This window comes from Castor canadensis, chromosome X, assembly GCF_047511655.1.
Source record: "Castor canadensis chromosome X, mCasCan1.hap1v2, whole genome shotgun sequence".
Lineage (NCBI taxonomy): Eukaryota > Metazoa > Chordata > Mammalia > Rodentia > Castoridae > Castor > Castor canadensis.
The window spans coordinates 111277750-111293195 of NC_133405.1; the positions used below are offsets into that span (position 1 = coordinate 111277750).

Consider the following 15446-nt stretch of genomic DNA (forward strand, 5'->3'; position numbering starts at 1 on the left):
ATTAAAATTGAAAGACATAAGTATCAATTTCATCTTACATTATTATTCTGAATAAGTTAAAATTCTTCATACCTAATATACTTACAGAGCCAAATCGTCTCAGTGACCTAAACTGCAATCTATAAACAAGAAGTTTGATTTCAAAGTAGAATTAACTATTCCTTACCCACTAAGGGCCCATTTGATCCAGTGAAGAAAAGTTATTATAACCCATGTCACCTAGATTCACCGAATTCTATAAAAAGAAACAGTATATTGTTATACTGACATACAGTATGTTTTTGTTTTACTACTTTAAGTTTATGCATTTTCACTGTCTTCCTTCAAGTAAGCATCCTGCCTAGTGTTTATACACAACCTATTGAGGTGTGAATCCATTAAACTGTGTCCCTTTTAATAAAATGTGAGTTCTATATAGCTCTATCTAATGGGAAATATTTGATGGAATAGTTCTGTTTCTTTTGAGTTTTGTGCTAGCTTTCATGATGTACTTTGCTGCCATAGGCTCAAAGCAACATGGTAATGTGACCTTCATCTGTAACCTCTAGAATCACCACCTCAAATAAACCTTTTTTCTCTTTATAAGTTGAATCCTCAGGTATTTTTCTGATAGTGATGGAAAGCTAGCACATTGTCTAAATTTTTAAATAATAACTATTATGAAATAGATGGAGAGTTAACATATATTCTTAAGACAAATTAGCTAGGAAACTTGAATAATAAACTCCTTAGTTTTTCATTTATTGGAAACAGCTTCACAAGTGGTTTGAAAAATCAACCTTGAGGTAAATGCAATAAACCACTTTATTCCCATTCTTGAATTCAACCATTCTTGAAAAAAATACATTACCTCTTGTTAAACATCACATTAATGAGAAAATCTTATATTAAAGTCTTAGCTCTGGATCAGTAGTCTGTCTTGGACTGCCAAGAGTAATTTTCTTCTCAGAATTCTCATTAATAAATTCAAGCAAGTATGTGTAAGAACTACCTTCTGTTTCAGCTCTGGATTCCCTTTCCCAGATCATTTTTAGTAGCATACATTAGTTTTACAGGTGGAGGGGGATTCATTGTAACATTTCGGAATGTGCTGACATTGTATATTGGTTAAGTTTGCTGTATCTTTCTCCCTCATTCCCCTCCCTTAACTTAAAACAATTACAAAAGGTTTCATTTTTTTTCTCATTGCTTTTGGGTAGCACACCATCGTGGGACCATACAGTGGAGCAAAGTTATTCACCCTTTGGCCAGGATAAAAAGATAGAAAGGAGAAAGGAGAATCTGAGGTCCCACAATCCCCTTTGAGAGCATGCCCTCCATTATTAGAAATTTCCAATTGACCACATGTATTAAATTTTATATCACCTGTCAATAGTACCATGGACTGGTGACAAAACCTTTAACATATGGGCGTTTGGGGAGCATTTACGATCTAAACTCTAGCATTTGTGATTCTCCATCTCAGATATACTTACTTCAACTTTTACTTTTAAAAGAGAGCACATCATTAGTAAGATAGAATTAATCTCCAATAGCAGCCAAAGCAGCACGGATAGAAAATGATGCAAACCAATGGGAATTTCACAGGAATTGCAGAATTAAAGAATAGAGTGCTTCCAAAATGATACCGTCATTATCTTCTTGGACTACAGTCAGAGTTTTGGATTCTCTGCCCCCAGGCCAGTGGACTCAGTGGTGAGGCTCCTTCACTGTTCTAGCCATGGAAGTCATAACAGAAGGGTTTTCAATTGCTTTCTTAGCTCCACTATTACAAAAGTCACTGTAGCAACTTGGGATAGTGTAGGAACCAGCCTTTTGTCATCTGAAGATGAACTTTTTAATATGTCTATGTTTATTTTTGACTTTTGGTTGAGGTAGAGAAATGAAGCTGTAATTTTTCTTAGTGTAAGAGTATATAAATAAGACTATTCTTTTCTGATTTGAAATATTTTCCTACCTCTGGAGGGTATTAATGAATTAGATCACACAATCTCCAAAATTAATGGAGGTCTATTTTAATGGGCTTATAGAGAGTTAAAAGTGCTTCTCTCTATCTTATTATCCCAAAGAACTGCAGAAGATTCAAGTGATTGGGTCTTTAAATGTACCATCATTTTAAAAGAAAAATAAATACTTCTTATAGAAGCTGGGAGCATGTTTATATAATAAGCTAAACTCATGTATTCAAAGTAACATTTTGTATTATTTTGACCAATTTGAAAACACTTATATGACTTTCTTTTTTGTAAGTGTTAAGTATAAGACTAGAAATGCATTTTATATTTTATTACATTTAAATTTGCTTTTTGCATGAGGACACCAATAATTCTGAGTTTCCAAACTTTTTATATTGATTTATTCATCAGCTAAGCAGACATATTCTTGTACCAGTTACGATTGAGAAAAATTTAAAACTATGTGTTCTTAAATCTGACAAAGTTATCATGTAAACAGGAAATATGTTCTGAAATATGGATGTTGATATGATTTCAAAAATCTTTTGCTTACTTGAAGGTACCTGTTTTGTGAATGGCCATCATATACATTCATGAGCTTTGCTCATCTGCCAGCTATCATATGATAGCTGATTATCAATTACACATTCCAGATTGTCTTTATGTACAATTAGTCTGATTAAAAGATCCAAGTACTGTGGGTAACTGAGAATCTACTAAGATCAGAGATAGCAGAAAAGCACAAGTGTTTATGCAAGGTACTAGGATATTTGTTTTGTTTTGTTTAAGACAGAGTTTTACTGTATAACCAAGACTGGTCGCAACTAGAACTCTGACTGCCTGAGCCTTCCAAGTGCTAAGATTACAGGAATGTGCCACCAAGTACAGCTAGGATTTGTTTTGTTTATCAAAAAATAAATGAGAGTAGTTTGCTAATTACTCTCTCAGTTTCAAAACCTGAAAGGATGGTAAAAGGCATAACCAATACAAATACAGAAAGCTTCCAAATTTTTGTGGGAAGGAAATCTTGTCTTGGTTTATTCTAAGTGCAAATAATGGTGCTGAAGAGAGACATTGAAATGTATTAACATTTTGACAAAGTTTGCTTAATGTTGATGTGCTTATTCGTAAGATAATTTTTAAAGCAAGGAGCTTGAGATTCTTTTATTTGGTTGTCTATGAAAATGACAATTGATCTTGAAGTTTATAGTCTTAATAAGGAGTAGTAAAATGGTTACAGTCTGTTGTAATCTGCTCAGAAAGCAGAGATTCAGTATCTCAACAAAACAATTTTCAATACTTTGTGTTAACTTTATTGAGTTCTTAAACAGACCATCAGGTCTCTGTCACAACTATTCTGTCATTATAGTGTAAAAGTGACCATACATAATATATAAGTGGTTAAGCATGGCTGGGTTCAATAATACTTTCTTTGTGAGCACTAATATTTCATACATTTTTCACATGTCACAAAGTATTACCATTATTTTAATATTTTTCAAACATTTAAAAATGTAAAAACCATTCTTAGCTCATGAAATGTGCCCATGAATTCATTTCTAAACCATGGACTATGGTTTACTGATCTTTGTGCTAGATCTTTAAAAAATAACCAAAAGAACAAAGTGTTTTCATTTTTAAAAGGGCTAGATTTCTTATAACATTGTAATCTTTTTCTGTTTATTTAAAAGTATTGTATTGCTTCTTTTATTAAATAGGCAACCAAATATTGCTTCTCAACTTCTCATCATCATATCTTAATCAAGTGCCTAAATATCCTCTGGTACCTGTTTTGATTTTTATCTTCTCAATATCAGACCTTTAATTTTAAAAAAATTAAGATTTCTTTGCACCTGAAAGTCTATTTGACATTTTCCAATGGCTTGCTAGAAAATCTCAAGTATTTCTTTTTTCACTTTATTAGAAAAAAAAATTTTATTTAATGTGCTTCATGTTTATTAATAAACACAATGTTCTTGTAAAAATGTATGAAAAGAACATCCAAAAACTAACAGAAAGTCATTCTTACCTAGATTAATCATTTACATGTAAAATATTTTTAATATAAATACCCAGGGATTTATATCCTTTAAACCTTTTTATAGCAAGGTCCTGGATATTTCTCAACTTTTTTGATGGTACTTGGGTTTTGAACTCAGGACCTTTCCTTTAGATGGTGCTATACCACTTGAGCCATGCCTCCAGCCCTTCAATGTGTTTACTCTTTCTAATATTTAGTTCTTACCCTAACATTTAGTTCTTAAAATATCATGAAATAGTTACATGTTATACACACAAGTAGCTCTTTTCCACTTGGTTACTGTAATAAATTAACTGCAAGCATTTACCCTTATGAGTAAACTTTGCTTTCTTTTGATTTTTCTGAAAGACCCAAAGGTCAGACCTCGTGTCTTCAGAAAAGGACTCTTTCAGATATTGTAAATATTGATATTGACATATTAAAGTTTGGACTCTCAGCTAAAGAATGTTAAATTGGATTATTTTCCTGAGGGGTGGGTAGGGGAGTTGCAAGTGGTGCATAATGCTCACCTGTTCTTTCTGCAGTTTCTCACAAGCAACTTTGGAGCTGGCTGGCAGGGAGAAATAGCCTGATTTTTCCAGTATGGCATGGCGTAGGGAGGGTTTCCCCAGGCTGGTGTCCAGGATGTCACAGAGTTTGATTCTGATTGATGCTCTGTCTTCTGCTTGTTGGGAGAAGAAAAAAAAGAAAAAGAAAAGGGAAAAAGAAAAAATAACTGCTGGGGGTCTTTTATCTCAGGGCCTGAGGCCAGACACACCCTGCTGGCTGTGCCTTGCTGGATTTTTGCAGCTGTTAGGTGCAATTAAAGGCTTACTTAAGGGCCAGTCTTTGAATTTTATGTGCACCTAATGTGATGGTGGTTATTATTTTGGCTAGGAGCAATTAGAATTACCCAAATGTAGCTCCAATGTCTCAAGGAGGTTTCTGAGGACACGGAGCTTGGGATTTCTGATTACCTACCCTAGCCGCCATCTGCCCCGCAACTAAGAAGAAAGGATGGACAAATGGGACTACATGAAATTAAAAAGCTTCTGCGCAACTAAAGAAATGGTTTCTAAACTGAAGAGACCAACCACAGAGAGGGAGAAAATATTTGCTAGCTATACATCAGACAAAGGACTGATAACCAGAATATACAGGGAGCTCTAAAAACTAAACTCCCCTAAAATCAATGAACCAATAAAGAAATGGGAACTGAACTAAATGGAATTTTTCAAAGGAAGAAGTCCAAATGGCCAAAAAACACATGAAAAAATGTTCATTATCCCTGGCCATAAAGGAAATGCAAATCAAAACCACACTAAGATTCCATCTCACTCCTGTTAGAATAGTTAGCATCAAGAACATCACCACTAACAAATGTTGGTGAGGATATGGGGAAAAAGGAACCCTAATACACTGCTGGTTGGAATGTAAGTTAGTACAACCACTTTGGAAAACAATATGGAAGCTTCCTTAAAAACTAAACATAGATCTGCTATATGATCCAGCAATACCACTCCTAGGGATATACCCAAAGGAATGCAATGCAAATTATTGCAAAGGTACCTGCACATCCATGTTTATTGCAGCACTACTCACAATAGCTAAGCTATGGAAACAGAGAAGATGTCCCATTACTGATGAATGGATTAAGAAAATGTGGTATTTATACATAATGGAATTTTACTCAGCCACAAAGAAGAATGAAATTTTGTCATTCGCAAGTAAATGAATGGAACTGGAGAACATCATCTTAAGTAAAGTTAGCCAGACTCAGAAGGCCAAAAATCACATGTTCTCCCTCATATGTAGATTATAGACCTAAAATAAATGCACTAATATTATTAGACATGGGTCACATTCTAAGGGGAGAATGCGCACAGGAAGAATAGGGAAAGGGAAAGAATGTGGTTGATGTGCTCACAGTAGAGGAGCAAATAATCTTAAACTGGCAGAGGCCACTGTGGGAAGAGACCAGGAAGTAGTGAAGAGGTCTGGCAGAGATGAACCAATGTGGATTTCAATACACAAGTGCATGGAAGCAACACTAATAATCTCTCCATATAGCTACCTTTATCTCAAATTAGCAAAAACACTATGTCTTCCTTATTATCTCCTATGTTTTCTCTTCAACAAAATCACAGAACAAGAAGGCAGAACAGGTTCTACCCAGAAGTGGGGATGGGGAGTGGGGGGAGGCGAGGTGTCCAAAACAATGTATACACATGTAAGTAAATGTAAAAATGATAAAATAAACGAAAGAAAAGAGGTTTGGCCCTGCCTCTGTATGCTTTCACCAGGAACCAAGGTCACATGTTGGAAAGAAGTCACCTGGGATGAGCAAGGTGGCATGTTTCCATCCACCATCCTTCCACAAAGACTTGTTGGCATCCACTGTGTGCCAGGCCCTGGACACATACAAGGAGCAAGTCAGTCACTGCTAACATGGAGCACAGTTTGGTGGATCTGGAAAAGCACTGAGCAAATTGTAGTAACAAGGTGTGTGGGTACTCAGAGCCATGGAAGAGCCTCGCCCAGGGTAGCATGCAGCTGAAAACAGAAGGACTAAATTAGGTCATTGTTCCTTCTTATTATGGCTTATACTCTCTCTACAACAAAATTAGAAATAAGGGCAAAATAGTTTCTGCTGGGTATTGAGGGGATGGGGGGGAGAGGGAGGGGGGCGGAGTGGGTGGTAAGGGAGGGGGTGGGGGCAGGGGGGAGAAATGACCCAAGCATTGTATGCACATATGAATAATAAAATAATAATAAAAAAAATTATTTCTTGTTGACCTCAATCAGCAGTTTGCTTACCTAAAGTCATCATCCTCTGAAACAAACAGTGTTCTGGAAAGCCTGTCATATAGTCAAAAATATTTCTAAACAGTACCAACTTAACATTCTTTGTGTGTGTGTGTGTGTGTGTGTGTGTGTGTGTGTGCAGATCATTTATTTTGGAAGGGGTTCACAGAGGAACAGGGTGACTGGGAAGAACAGGGAAGGTGGAGGCCAGTGCAGGGCTGTGTGGGGGCACTGTTACCTGGGGCTAGCTGGACTCAGTTCCTGAGCAGCCCTGGTGTGATTGGCCTGAGACTAGAACATGGGATGCCATTCACAGTCCATGCTGAGTTCCTGCTGCCTTGCCCTCATGCATGAATTGGGTTCCCTGTGGGCTACACTGCCTCCCCATCTTACCCTTCTCCTCACCCCCAATTTGTGTCATTTTTCCACTTCAATACATATGAGCACAGTATTTGTACTATATTCACTCTCCCATACCCTTTCCCTACCTCTGTACCCCTCCCACTGGTATCAATACCCCCAGGCAGGACCTGTTCTGCTCCTCCATTCTCCGATTTTGCATTCACCTTAACTTTGTTCTTGAAATTTTATTCTTGATGAAGTCTCATAATTCAGAAATTAATATTTTTATTCAATTTTTTTTATCTTCGTGGCAATATTTTCATTATTTTAATTAGTCAGTCTTCATTTTAACTCAATTTGGACAAATTAGTTGTACAGTCAAATCATATTGCCATGAAAGTAATAAATAATTTTTGATCAGTTACTAGTGAAACCTGGGGGACGGATTTTCTTGGCCTTGACTTCTTAGTCTCTATAAGAAATTGATAGTCCAATCCCATATTCTTTAATAAAATTTATAAGCAAAATATTTTTGCCTCCACAGATACTAAATGCTGCATAGTCAAGGAAGATTATGTTGTTAACATTTAAGTCTGTTGAATCTGTTAAAATAAACTACATTGAGATTGAGGCCAGCCTTTTTTTTTACTTGATCAATGTTTAGACATTATTCATGTCAAAAGCAGAGGGATTATTTAGAAAATTATTTCAAAAAACCATAAAAAAGAAAACAAAAAATAAAGCAACCATGAATGACATGTGTTTTCAGTGTCATTTTAAGAATTTGCTTGACAAACTCATCTAAGGATTATATAATTTTTTTAATTTACTATGTAATCAGATTCCAGATACTATGAAATTACTTGCTTATTTATACAGTTCTTTCTTTTTTAACAGGTATTATATTGAGAATTTTTGTGTTTATGTTCACCAAGGAAATTGGTCTATACTATTCTTTTTTGTTCTTTCTAGTTTTAGTATCAGGGTAATTCTGGCTTCATAGGATGAGTTTGACAGCATTTCTTCTCTTTCTATTTTATGCAACATTTTGAGGAGCATTGGTGTTAGCTCTTCTTTAAATGTTTGGTAGAATTCAGCAGTGAATCTATCTGGTCCTTGGCTTTTCTTTGTTAGGGGACTCTATTACTGTTTGAATTTCATTGTTTGTTGTAGATTTGCTTATGTATTTTATATCCTCATGGCTTAATTTTGGTAGGTTATATATCTAGAAATTTGTTCATTTCTCCTAGATTTTCCAATTTATTAGAATATAAGTGTTCAAGATGTTTTCTAATGATGCTGTGATTTCATTGGCATTTGTTGTATATTTCCTTTCTTATCTCTAACTTGATTAATTTTGTTCTCTCTTTCTTTTGGTTCACTTAGCTAATGGTTTGGCAATCTTGTTTATCTTTTCAAAGAATCAACTTTGGTTTCTTTGATTCTTTTCCATCTCCATTTTATTAATTTCTGCTCTGATTTTCTTTTCTTTTGGCAGTACTAGGGTTTGAACTCAGGGCCTCAGGCTTGCTAATCAGGTGCTCTACTACTTGTGCCACTTCACCAGTCCCCTTATGTCTTTCCGTCTACTGCTACTGGGTTCAGATTGCTCTTATTTTTCTCAGAGCTTGAATCACAATGTTAGGCAATTTATTTGAGATATTTCTGATTTTTAAATTAGTAAGTTGTGTTTTTATTTTGATTCTAGGAATTTTTTGAATTGCTACTTTATTTCTTCAATGACTCATTGATCACTCAAGAGTGAATATTTCAGTTTCCATGTATTTGAATATTTTCTGTAGTTTCTCTTGTTACTGGTTTTTAGTTTTGTTCTAGCATGGTCTGAAAAAAAATACAGGATAGTATTCAAATTTTCTTGTATTTGTTAAGACTTATGTCCTAAGGTATGATCTGTTTCAGAGAAATTTCAGTGGGCTGCTGAGAAGAATGTGTATTCTGTGGCTGTTGGATAGAGTACTCTGTAGATGTCTGTTAAGTACATTTAATCAATAGTATATTTTAATTCTGAGGTTTCCTTATTGATTTTTTTATCTGGATGATGTATCTATTGGTGAGACAAGTGATCCACTATTATTGCACTATTATTTTCTGTGTTTTTATGTTTACTAATGTTTGCTTATGTAAATGGAAAATGAGACCTGTTGAAACTATTCTTGAATGGGGGGTGAGGTAGGGGAGAATGACAGAGGGGGTGAATTCAACTATGATATATTGTAAGAACTTTTGTAAATGTCACATTGTACCTCCAGTAAAACAATAATAAAAAAAAAAGAAAATGAGTGTGCCAATGTTAAGAACCTATATGTTTACAATTGTTTTCTCCTCCTGCTAAATAGTTTGCTTTATCAATATGAAGTAGCTTCTTTGTCTCTTGTAATTTAGCTTTGTTGTCTCTTTTGTCAGATATGAGCATATCTACTCCAGCTTGCTTTTAGGCTCTATTTGGTAATCTTTTTCCATGTTTGTTTGCCTTTGTGAGTGAGGTGCATTTTTTTTTTTTTTTTGCAGTACTGGAGCTTGAACTGAAGGCCTACACCTTGAGCCATTTTACCAGCCCTTTTATGTGATGGGTTTTTTCGAGATAGGGTCTTACAAACTATTTGTCCAGGCTGGCTTTGAATGGCTTTGAACTGCAATCCTTTTGTTCTCTGCCTCCTGAGTTGCTAGGATTATAAGCTTGGGCCTCCAGTGCCCAGTGATGTTCATTTTTTTGTAGGCAATCTGGTGTTTTAGTCCAATTTGTCAGTCTGTGTCTTTGATTACAGAATTGAGACCATTAACATTCAGAGTAAATTCTGAAAGATATGTAGTAATTTCTTCCATTTTATTGGTTTTGTAGTGTTTGATTCATTTTTACTTATTTACTCATCTGATGAAATTTATTTCTTCTTACATTTAGACTTTCTTGATTTTAATGGTTCCATTTATCTTCCATTTCTGTGTCTAAGATTCCTTTAAGTATTTTTTGTAATGCTGGTTTATAGTCATGAATTGGCTTAGTTTTTGCTTATCCTGAAAGTTTTCATTTCTCCTTTAATTATAAAGGACAGTTTTACTGGATATAGTAATCTAGGCTGGCCATTATTTTTCTTTCAGGGCTTGAAATACATCATTCCATTCTCACCTTGCTTTTAAAGTTTCTGTTGAGAAATCATTATTCTGTTGGATTTGACTCTATATATGACTTGGCAGTTTTCTCTTGCAGATTTCATTATTCTTTTCCTGTTCTGTATGCCTAATGTTTTAACTATACTATGATATGGGGAGTTTCTTTTCTGTTCTTGTCTGTTTGAAATCCTAAAAGCTGCCTATTATCCAGATGACTATTGCTTTTTCAAGATTTGAGATGTTTTCGTCTATTATTACATTGAATATGTTTTCTAGGTCTTTAGCTTGCACCTGTTCTCTTCCTTCTATGCCCAGGATTTGTTGGTTTGGTCCTTTTTTAATGGTGTCTCAGATGTCTTGTTCTATTTGTACTTCTTTTTCTGTCAGTATCTGCATTTTGTAATTCATTTTCCTTCTCATCAAGTCCAAATACACTGTCTTCAATTTTATGCACTCTACTGGAGAGACCTGCAACTGAGTTTTTCATTTGTGTTATTGAGTTTTTCATTCCCAATAATTCAATTTGTTATTTTTTAGAATTTATATATCTTTATTGAATTACTCTTTTGTGTCATGCTTTATTTTCTTTATTTCATTGATCTTTTTGATTGTTCTAGGAATTGATTCAGGTAATTTTTCATGTCTTCTTTAATTTCATTAATCACTCTTACAATCATGGTTTTAATTCTTTGATATTTCATCCACTTCAGTATCATTAATGTTTGTTACTGTGGAGTCGTTTAGTTTGGGTTCAGTCACATTGCCTTGTTCTTTTACATTTTGTATGTTTGTTTGTGTATCTGAAGCCAAGTATTTGGTTCGAAGTTTTAATCACCTCTGGCCTTTCAGGTGAAATATTCTTAATACTCAGGCAGGACAATGTAGTGGCAGGACAATGTAGTCTCAGCACTAGACTGCCCAGAATATGCCAACATGCTAAGGCACTGGACCTTATCCCCAGCACTACTCAGATTGACATAAACTAGCAGGCTGGAGTCTCTTATAGAAGGTCAGTTGTCTACTTCTGGGCTGCACTCACTATAGAAATTTCCCTTCTTTGTGTACTGAAAGATTCTGTTGGCTGCCAGGAGTTTTACAGTCTGTGGGCCAGGCATGTTTTTACTTGCTCCAAAAGCCTTCACCATCCACTCCAGCACCCACAGTTTGTGTCTCCAGGGTTAGTAAGTGTCCAAGCTTCAGGTGACCCCTGAATGTGTCACAAAGGGGAGCTCAAATGGAGCATTGAGTTCTGCAAAGGCTAGGGGAGAAATGAGAAACGTAGTTGCACTGCCTGCTGGTCTCAATGTTTATACACCACATCCAACCATTCATTTTCCTATGAGGAGAAGGAGTCTATAGAAGTCTCATGATTCAGAGTGTATGGGCTTGGGGCTCTCAGTCCCATCTGGGAGCAAACACACACTAGGGGCAATTTTTCAGTGCTTTCAGATGCTGTGCAGCAGATTCCCTCCCTGTGTAGGGTAGGAGGCTATGGAAGTTGCATAACTGAGAGGGCCTGGACTTGGGGCCTCTCACATAGCATAGCTATCACATGCTAGGATGCAGTTGCCAGAGATGAGCCTCATTGCTTTCAGAAATTTCTTAGTAGTTTGCCTTCCTGTGTGGTGAAGGTAGCTATAGAAGTCTTGTCACTCAGCAAGCCTGGGATAGAGGCCCTGAGACTAGTGTGACAGGAAACACATACTAGTACGCATTTTCTGGCATTGGACATCAGTGCTTCCATACCCTGCCCAGCAGTTCACCTGTCTGTTTGAGGAGAGGAGGCTGTGGATATTCATGTGATTCAGAGTGTCTGGGCTCAGACCTCTGCAGACAATATATGTGTCCAAGAAAGCAGGCCCTAGAGGACAAATACTATATCAGTTACAGGCTCGGTGCTTTGTTTCTGCTGAGATTTAGATGATGAGACTTTCTCCTTGCAGGAGAGTGTAGGGTCCTAAATCAGTGTGATCTTTGCTGAAGAGCTCCCCACAGCTTTAGCATCCTTGCAGGACCATATCAGACCCTCTCACTCTACACCACCAACTCTTGTGGCCAGCTTCCCCAAGACACTGGTAGGGTGTCTGAAGATTCCTTGAACATAATCTTCTTGTTTTCAAGTCCTTAAAGTATCTCAGTGTCAGACAATAGACCATTTATCATAATGGCATCTTTCTATAGCCCACCAAGATAAGGGGAGTCTTTATTTTTAATTCTAGTCTTTCACACCAAAGAAGTCACTGTCTCACCAAATCCCTGCACAAGACTCAAAGTTGAAAGGAGGTATGGGCTAGAATTGCCAGGGTGTCACTAGATGTGTCTGTCTTACCTCAAGAATATGTCTTTGGCTTCCCTTTTCCTTACAGGTAATTGGGGATGAGCTTGGAACTTTTTGCTACTCTTCTTTTTTTCCCTCAGTTTCTTTGTGCTTTCCTGTTGTCCTATCACATCTTTCAAGAGTCCCAACTCTCTTTCTCTCTTCAGAATATAGTCTTTCCTGTGTTACCTGACTTTTTCATAAATGGATTTTAAAAGGTGGACATTTTCTAATCTGCCACCACCTTGTCCTGCCTCTATATTTCTTTCTGAAAGAAAAGAAACCTTAATGTCTATGGTTTTATTGTTCTGTAGGACAATAATGAGTTACCATCTACCTGGAAGTCCTATTCTAAAAGTTTTAGATGTATTTCCTGATGAACTTTATGTGTCCTGTTGATCAAATTCTCTTGTAGTCAACTTTACCAACTTACTGGATCCTTTACTAATTAATCAGCTGAATAAAATATTTGATATATGTTTATTTTATACTTGTATAAGTCATACTTTAAACTTTTTTTCTAAAGTAGTAAAGATTGAATCCAGGACCTCATGCTTGCTGAGAAAACACTTTACTACTTGAGCCATGCTCTCAGCCATTTTGTTTTTGAGTTGGTGTCTGGCTAACTTCGTCTGGGTCAGGTTTGAACTTGTGATCCTCCTGCCTCTGCCTCCTGAGTACCTGGGATTGTATCTATGTACCTCTATGCCTAGGTTATACTTTAATTTTTTTCTAAAATACATACTTTAATCCACATAAGATATTCATGTTTACAAAAGTTTGAATTTTATATAATATGACAGTTCATGTGGGTAATCTCATAAGGTTTCACTGTCAGATAATACAAAATAAGGCTGGATGTAGCCTTCTTTTAATGTGAGTTACATTTAAATTTTCTGATGAGCTACTTGGGAAGCTGAGATTGGGAGGATTACAGGCCAGCCCTGGCAAAAAAGTGAGACCCCCCCCATTAAGAAAAAAAGCTGAGTGTGGTGGTGTATGTCTGTTATCTCAGCAATGGTGGGAAGCATAAAATAGGAGGAGTGCAGGTTGGCCTGGACAAAAGGGGAGCCCTTGTCTCCAAAATAATCAGAGCAAAATGGACTGGAGGCATGGTTTAAATGGTAGAGTGGATGCCTATCCAGCACAAAGCCCTGAGTTCAAACCCCAGTACTGTGCATCCCTTTAAAATGGTAATGAGGAAGATGGGCATTCTGAACACAGACTAAATGGTGTTAATATCACAAACCAGGAATTGTCACTAGAAATAACTGATCTTATTTTCTAACTACTTTCAGAAAGGACAGCATAGTAGTAAATCTGCCAAAACCAAAATTGTTTTGGGTAGATATTTTCCAAAGGTCATATTATGAATGCTAATGAAGCTAATGCAATGATTTGAATAGTTATTTCAAGGTGCATTTAGCAACTGATTCAAATCTGGCAGGTCATTTGGAAATGATATTATGTAAAATCAAATTATTTTCCCACAGCTTTATACTGAAAGTTTGCTCCAGCCAAGATAAATCACTAAATAGTCCTGTAATTATGGACTTGAAAAAGTATTTTGGCATCACATCTGGGTGAGAATAAGGTCACTTGGTAGCCTCATCTGAACACTTACACCCTCCCTACCTCAATCTTACTATACTTTCTCCTTAGTGCTTACAAAATAAGCATAATAGATATGCTACATTTTCCCTAATAAAGTATAAGCTTCATGAAGTCAGAAATCTTGGACTGTATTTTTCCCACTATAATCTACTACTTAAAAGTAAATCTGATACTTAGTAAGTTCTCAGTATAAATATGTTAAATGGATTGAATAAAGTGAATATATGATATTATTATATGCTGCAAGGTTTAATTTGCTAATATTTTGTTTGCATTTTTATTAGAGTACTTTGGTCTCCTATTTAAATTTCTTTGTCTGCCATGGGTAGGTTTATCTCTTGAAGTTATACTGTCATGGCTATTGTGGAGTATTCTATTTCCTATTTTTTTATTCCCCAAGAATGTATTTATAAGATTAGTTTTATCTTTTCTTTGCGATTTTGTACCGAAAATCACTTAGTCCTTGTGTTTGCTGCCATTTTACATTTTAAAATACTGATTCAATGTATTTATTGTGGAAATATTTTTGAGTTAATTTTTGTTATTCTCTGGGAAATCAACTATTTTGTATAAGTTTTAAGTTTATTGTGATAAAATTTTTCATGGTGTTTTCTCTACAATCTGAGCCTTATCTTTACTTATATCCTTTCTCTTTTTTGCTCCTTCTTTGGCTGTTTTTTGTTTTGCTTATGTTGGCATTTTTCTTGATTATTTTGAACATCTGCACATTTTATCTATCTTTTTAAAAATAACCAACTTTTGTTGATTCTCCCCATTGTGCATTCGTTTTGAATTTAATAATTCTTGATCTTAACTTTATTATCCCCCTAATGTATCACTTTTGGTTTATTCCATTGCTCATATATTATCCTATTTTGTGAGTTTGAAAATTTCATAATAAAAGTTTCCTATTTGTCAATATTTCTCATATCTACTCTACTAGTTAAGTCTTAACAAATGGGTTCACTTTATTTTTTTGCAAGAATATTTCATAAGTAGTGCTGTCTAAATCATATTATTCTTCCTTTTGAATTTTCTGAATAATAAGTTGATTCTTAAGTAAAAGCTCAAGAGATTAATCATGAAGTATTAAATTTAACAATGAATTTATCAACTTTAATAGATTTTATACATTTCAATAGTCAATCTTCTTTTTGAAGCATACGTTTTTCCATCTTTTGTTAATGAGAATTTCTTCAAGTTACCTCCTTTGTCCTTCTTAGTCTGTGATTTATAGTTTACAACTAGTATTTTAAAAATAGCA

General features: G+C 35.4%; 1 pseudogene; it reads right to left on the minus strand.

Annotated features, from left to right (window-relative positions):
• Positions 1–15446, minus strand: part of LOC109674873 (melanoma-associated antigen 11-like) — a 57177-nt pseudogene that overhangs the window by 34495 nt on the left and 7236 nt on the right.